The sequence below is a fragment of the Phoxinus phoxinus genome (genome assembly GCF_949152265.1).
Source record: "Phoxinus phoxinus genome assembly, chromosome: 25".
NCBI classification, from domain to species: domain Eukaryota; kingdom Metazoa; phylum Chordata; class Actinopteri; order Cypriniformes; family Leuciscidae; genus Phoxinus; species Phoxinus phoxinus.
In genome coordinates, this window is record NC_136900.1 from 12,238,514 (window position 1) to 12,246,259 (window position 7,746).

The 7,746-nt window shown below is 37.8% G+C and overlaps 1 protein-coding gene across 4 annotated transcripts in view; it reads right to left on the reverse strand.

The window, feature by feature from the left end:
- lrrc4ca (leucine rich repeat containing 4C-a) overlaps positions 1-7,746 on the reverse strand; it is a 175,980-nt gene that overhangs the window by 14,597 nt on the left and 153,637 nt on the right. For all 4 annotated transcript variants that reach the window (XM_079604444.1, XM_079604447.1, XM_079604446.1 and 1 more), the window contains one exon: positions 6,282-6,351. The gene's annotated coding sequence lies outside the window, so the exon portion shown is untranslated. The remainder of the gene's footprint in view (positions 1-6,281; positions 6,352-7,746) is intronic.

Genomic DNA, 7,746 nt, shown 5'->3' on the forward strand with positions numbered 1-7,746 from the left:
GACTAAGTGATTTCCACAATTTAATGAGGTTCAAGCTTGGGAAAAAAATTAAAATGGTGTGAGAAATATTATAGCTTATTATAAACAATAAACATAAACTATAAAGAATGTAACGCAATATAAAAATATATTCTCTGAAAATAAAAATATATTAATATTTCACAACGTTTCGCAATAAAATAAGTACATTTATCTTGTTTTAAGTATTACATATTTTTCCTGCAAACTAAATTATTCATGTTATTCATTCATATACTATATAAAAATATAAATGTTTGCAATTTAACAAAAGGATATTATAACATATATACAGCATTTACTGTACAGCATTATTATAGTGCTATATTTTGCAATAGGTCACGTCTGTGCATGATACGGTGTGAATCCCCCCTGACCCTTTGACCTACACATGAAAACTGGGCTGGGAGTAGATGTGTGCTGTTAATCATGAGTGACTGACCAATACATCCACAGGGCACCGCATTCACCAAACAATTGAGTCTAAATCATTTCCACGGGCCGGTCGGAGGATGGAGAGGGTGTGAGGCCTGGCCTAAGGCAACACATTTTACAGACAAATGAGCCGTGCAAATTCCAACCCCACTGTCGCACCGGGAACGTGCTTTGGACCAATGGTCCTGAAACTGCAAGCTTGCACGTGGAGTTACATATGATTTGGGGACAAAATAGGGCTATTTTACATTTTGATTCAGTTGTGTATAGTTATGTAATCCAATTAAACAATAATTCATGAAGAGATATTAAAATCAACATGAAATAACCCATTTCACTGCCATTTTATTCTCTTGAAGAGAATAAAATTAAGTACAGGACTTCAAATTACTTTTGAACTGTTTTTTTATTTTCTTATATTACTTCCTAAGATTTTAGAAAGTCTGCAATACATTGCCAGCCTTAATCAATTGAATATATAAATATTGTTTGAATAATTTTTATGCAATGATTATATATATATATATATATATATATATACACACACACACATCTCGTATATATATATATACACATATACTGTACATGCATATGTATATATATATATATATACACACACACACACACACACACACACATACTCTACATATATATATGCATCCAGCAGTCACACTGGAAGTGGTAAATGAAGACGAGCACATTGCATCATGGGATACAGTATCCCCCGCTGACGTCCTTCTCTCTCTCTATCTAAAACAATTACACATTCGGATCCACATATACACCATCAAAAACACATAAAACATGACAGGAAATCGTTACCGCAGATAATCTCCTCACGCTTACATACAGACGTGACGTTATCTCCTACATCGCTGCCACCTGGTTTGATGTATTAGTGTAATTAGGCAGAATTGTGTCTGACACACAGATGCCGTATCGATCGGATCTGCCCGCGGGGGGAATCGGACCCCGCCGAGGAGATCAGCTCTTACAATCAATGTCTAGACATTATTATATGCGTTCGGACGCTTCTTTTGCGAGAAAGTTTGTCGTCACGTAATCCAATTAAACAGCACGTCAAGAAGAGATGTTACAAAAGACACAACACATTTCACTTCCATAACATGTTATATTACGTTATGGATTGATTCTCCAAATTGTATCTGCAGCCTTGGGAAGAAGGTTGTCTTATTGAGGAAGTATTGATGTATGATGAAGTTTCACTTCTGGTGAAGGCATCTGTGCGTTCACAACCGATGTTCCTTTCACAGCTGCGTCTGTTCGGCACCAAGGACGGCGGCCCGCTGCCAACACATGGCTTGGAGGTACGGGCACGCCTGGTGGCGTATCGCGGGGCACAGCTGGAGAGCGTCAGAGCTCATCAGGAAGAAAGTTGCCTGGACGGCACTTGAGGGGATTCACAAAAGGCGAATGCTGTTGGCTCCCGCCGTCATTTCAAAGACACCTAAAACGAGACCACGGCTGCGTCCGAAAACTGATAAATGCTGCCTTCGGAGGAACGCATTCAAAGGTCGGAAGGCATCAAGGCACGTCCGAATGCAATGTTAGTTTCACTTTCTGTCTCATACCTTCATCTGATGGATTTTAAAGGCAGCATAGATGTAGCCTATCCTTCGCTGCCTTTGATATCCCACAATCCTGTGCTTTCCCATCTGTGACAGTTGAGATAAAAAACAAAGATGGCGTCTGAAAGTTGCACCTGTTCATCAGTTTGAGTGTAAATGTACATTTTTGATCAACGTTTTCCACTTATGATGACATTTCTAGCGAGAAATTACTATTGAAGTCATTGAAGGGGTGGTTGATTATGATTTCACTTTTGTAACTTTAGTTAGTGTGTAATGTTGCTGTTTGAGCATAAACAACCTCTGCAAAGGGAGATATCGCTTTTTAACGACTACAACAAACGGCTGGTAGGGACTACAATGAGCTTCTTCACAGGTTAGTGACATCACTAACCCTAAAATTTACAAAAACCGGGAACGCGATTTATAGATTATCATGACAGAATGTGCTAATCAATGACTAGAAGACAGTTAACTCCATGAATGTATCAACTAACCATTCAGAAATGTCCTTTCGCAGTTTACATGTCACTTCTTCTTAAATCTCTCCAACTTTGTCTGACTCCGGTTTGAACATAAAAGGCTAAACGTTTTTTACATTTTCAGTGCGTGTCTGTGTGAGGTAATCGGAGCTGCTAACACACAAGCTCTTAAAGCTCCGCCCTCTGTGCCGGGAGCAGCAGCTCATTTGCATTTAAAGGGACACACAAACGGCGCGTTTTTGCTCACCCTCAAAAAATTAAAATTTTAATGCTATAAAAAAATATCTGTGGGGTATTTTGAGCTAAAACTTCACATACACACTCTGGGGACATCAGAGACTTATTTTACACCTTGTGAAAAGGGCATTATACCACGCCTTTAAACAGTCACGTCACCAAAGATCTCTCTATTTTGCTGTAGATCATTGAAACCGTTACACTGCCTCAGAAGTCTGAAATCAGTTTCGTGAGGTGCCCTCGTGCACAAACACTGCCTGCAAAGTCATTGCCTGATAAAGCAGCGAGACAACAAGTCAGCAGCCTACTGTACGTTTTCGGAGCCGGAGAGTTTTACGTCATCACAACAACCTGTTTTGCGCCCTTCAATAATAATAATCGCCTCCCTGGAGTGTTTTTCACTAACCATCCTACGTTTGTCTTTGTCCCTTGTCGTGCTCCAAGGTTGTCAAGGGGGCGTGGAAGGACGGATACCTCTTTCAGGATCATAAAGTCAAGTGGCAATTCTGAGCCTCTCCAGTCAGTCCCTACAGTCCCGCCTGTGTCAAATACACTCGTCTGTGAACAAATCCATCTTATTATGTGGACACCTCAGCGTACTGACATTATATCTTCTAATTAAAAACAAATTTAAATTAAATCCAAACTAATAGTAAAAATTCCTAGAAAGTCACAAGATCAACACATTGCTGTTAACATAAATATCTGAAACTTTGTCAGGTACAACAGAGTGAGAAAATGCATAAAAGTGTGTGAATAAGAGTGTCTTTGTACAATGAGTGACAACAATAAGAAGTGAAAAGACTAATAAAAGTGAAGGAAAGGTTGGATGGAGCTACATCTTAAAGTATCTCTTTTCTCCTGGATCAAAAGAAGGAACTCTAGCACTAAAAACCTCACCCTGCAGGAGTGCAGAGACGAGACACTCATGTTACACTACATTTGTTGAATTAATAACAGATAATTTAGCTGCAGGTGCAGGAACACACTGTGCTCCGTGAGTTAAACTCAGCATCCAGGGTTGCTTTCTTCTCTGATCTGAAATCAGTCTTTTGAACGGCTCGGGTTTGCAGAACAAACTCCTGGAACGGAATAATAACGCCGCATCTGTTACCGCTGAGCATCCCGACTGAAAACAGCACATCAGTGTGTCCTCGACAGGCATCTGTACTTCCAGTCCCTGTAAGCGAGTAGGTCTTATTTACTGACAGCTTTATACTTTGCCCTACATAGTGCCCCTATGACAACAAAATATATATTTTTTTTCTTTATAACATCTTTATTAAAGGGATAGTAACCCAAAAAATGAAATTTCTGTTATGTATTCTTCATGCCTTTTTAAAAAAAACGTTCTATTTTCAGTCGAACACTGAAGATGATGTTTTGCGGAATGTCCCAGTTGCTTTTCCATAGAATGAAAGTGAACGGGAAGGAAGGCTGCAAGTGTTATTTTAGGTTGTATTATAGCTTTATTAATAGTTTGCTTTTATTTTTTAACATTTTTAGTTTTCATGTTAATTTTAACGTGTGTTAGTGTGTGTGTGTGTGTGTGTGTGTGTGTGTGTGTGTGTGTGTGTGTGTGTGTGTGTGTGTGTGTGTGTGTGTCTAACCCGGGATCACAAAACCAGTCATAAGTCACACGTGTATATTTGTGGCAATAGCCAAAAAAACATTGTGTGGGTCAAAATTATCGATTTTTCTTTTATGCCAAAAAATATTAGGCTATTAAGTAAAGATCATGTTCCATGAAGATATTTTGTCAATTTTCAACCATAATTGTATAAAATATTTATTTTTGTGAGTGAATGCAGCAAAAAACTTTAAAGGCGATTTTCTCAATGTTTAGATTTTTTTGCACCCTCAGATTCCAGTTTTTCAAATAGTTGTATCTCGATAATAACTATTTTTTAACTAATTTAACCTTCAAAAAAGACACACGTTTTTTTAAAAAGTTGTAAATAAAACCGATTATCAAACTAGGTTTTTACAAACAAAAAAATACATCAAAATGACGCTTATTTCATGTTACTTGCCATTTCTTTGTAATAATTTTTCATTGTTTCATTGTACATCGATTTTTCAATAATTTTGATATATCGTGCAGCCGTACTGTCGTTTTTAAACCCCGTTGTACTTCGGACCAGCTTTTATCATTCATACAATCCGTCAAAACGAACCTAATGTATGTTATGTAAGCATCTGTCATGTACAAACGAGCAGCAGACACAACCATTCAAATTTGTCCTGATCAAATGTCAATATGCATGAGTCAGGACAGGCTTTCTGAAGGAGGCAGCGTTGTGTTTGATGCTTCGGATGTTGTGGGCCCTAATCACTGTGGTGTTTAATTGAACAAAGCCACAGAAAAGGCTGAGACAACTAAGGCGAGGGAGCAGTTGCTTTCCAATGTCACCATCTGTTATTTATACAGTTACCGCCTCCTACGGGAGACGGCAAAAGGCCACATATTGCAGAAAAAAACATAAATCTATCACTTCAACTCATTATCTTTTTAATCAGCTGACCCAGGCTCCCCTCTCAGGGGAACAGCACAGCCGGGGCACATTTAGGACAGACCTATAACTCACCCACAGCTCCCCCCCATCCAAAAAAATAAATATTACAGAAGGGTGAACACAAGTGTGAATAATATGAAGTGAATTGAAGAATGATATTAAAAAACAAGTCTGGATTGGTAATGGAGGTTTGACTACACATACTGTACGTCCAAAAAAGGTTATTAGATCTAACATCGGAATGTTTTTTAAATGCAGAATTGCATGCGTATACTGTAGCATAAAAGGAAATCTCAAATGTTTGGGTGAGAGAGTTTTAAAAAATATCTCTCACCAAACTTTTTTTTTTCATTTTTTTTTTCATGTGTTGTTGATTTGCTCTGTTCTGCAAGCCCTACAATCTATTGCATGGGAAAATCTGCTTAAATATTCCACAAAAACAATTCCACAGGATACGAGCAATTTCACTGCTGATTACGCTCTGAAATGATGCTGGTGAAAACGGCGTAGCTTCGCAAACTACAGTGGTATAATTTGGTGATTTCAGCACACGATTGGTAAAACAAAAAATCAGACTGCGTTGAGTACAAAAAAAAAATGAAGTTTGTCTTAAATCAAAATGTGCTGTAGCAAATGTTTGCAAAATGAATGTAAATGTTTGAAAGGCTATAAACTATAGTATAACATATTGGCCTGGTTTCACAAACAGGGTTTAGATTAAGCCAGGATTAGGCCTTAGTTCAATTAGGACATTTAGCTTTTATAAGTGTCCCTTAAGAAAAACATTACTGGTGGGCATCTTGAATAAAAAAATATTCAAGTTTTTCTGGGAGTATTAAACAAAATAAAATATCTCTTCCATCTTCCTCTCCAATGAGACTAGTGCTAGCAGTTCCTCCATCAGCTTGTGCGTGTCACACAAGATCCCATCTTCAGACAAGGCTCAGTGCCTGATCTCAAATCAGCCAAAGTGTGTTCCTCACAACCTGTTCCTGTACACTCACCTGCCAAGTCTTCCACAGTGCCAGCAGTTTCTGGACATCTTCACGCTCGGTTTCGCTAGCTGGCTTCGCCCTGCGCACACAAAAGAGAAGAACAGCCACGTTACAATTACAAACCACTTGGATGCTGTCGGTTTCTCAGGCTCCAAATGTTCGAAAAGGAAACCGCGGGAAGACAAAGCCTTAGTTAAAAAACATATGAAACATATGTTGATGGTTCCATGAAGAACCTTGTTGAATCCATGGAACCTTTTCCAACACACAAAATATTCTTTATATTATTCTTTAGATTATTAAAATGGCTTTTTTTTCCTCAAGGATCCAAAAACCCCTTTAGAACGCTTATTTTTATGTGTACCTGTTTTCTTCTGACTCATTCACACGGTTCTGAATACTAGATGTGCTTTTAATAAATACTCACATCAGATATATCCTCACTTGGCTTCGTTCACAATGGCCAGCTAGAAATTTCACAGTTTCCTGAACAGAGGAGATGACTCAGACGCCACAGTTGCTAAACAAGCAGAAGAATTTATGTTTGATCCTCAAGTTTCTCATGTCTAAGTGCTTTTGGTAAGTGTGTGTACTTTTTTTTTTTTGCTGACCTGAAGTCTAACTCTCATTTACAATGTGGGAAACCCAATGAAAAGCGCATTTTGCATACCTCAAATTAAAGGGACAGTTCATTAAAAAAAATATCATTCTGTTATTATTTACCAAACGGAGTGTGCAGGGATGATGTCAAGACATGGACGACTAATCGCCACTTGTTCCCTTGAGATTTTCACATGGGTTTTTAATAATGAGGTTTTTCAATTTATGAGCAAAAAAAGTTGGGGAATCCCTGCATTGCATGTAAAAATGAAATGGTATGAAATTGTACATGTTAATGTTTTGAAAGACAAACGCCTTCCAAAGAATATATGGTTAAATGCTTTGTTGGGTAATTGCATAAAATACTGTATGGACTATACAACATTTCTATGTAAAACAATAGTGGATTTGATCTGAGCTGCAAGCCCTGCAAACTACTGCATTGGATATTGGGCATAAAGATGATAAATGCACATTTTACAGTCCACGAAAAGCACCATAAAATTATAATAAAAGCACCATAAAAGTATAATAAAAGCATCATAACAGTATTTGTTTCTTTCAGATTTGGAATATGTGCAATAGCTTAACCATTTATGTTGTTAGGTTCTGATCACCTTCAATTCTGAAACATTTCTGAGAGGAAATTTAACTTGGCGCATTATGTCAGGTTTGACTTCATTAATAACAAGTGCCACTCACGTGTGTCATAACCAAAAATGTTGCACCCGTTTAAAAGTGCAATTTTCCTTTCCTCTTTGGAGCTTTCAGAATTTTCACTTTTTAGGTGAACTATGGCTTGTATTCAAGCTGATGGTTTACATCACTTTAAAACGTCCAAAAACTATAATTTTAATAATATGTAGCCGCTCCA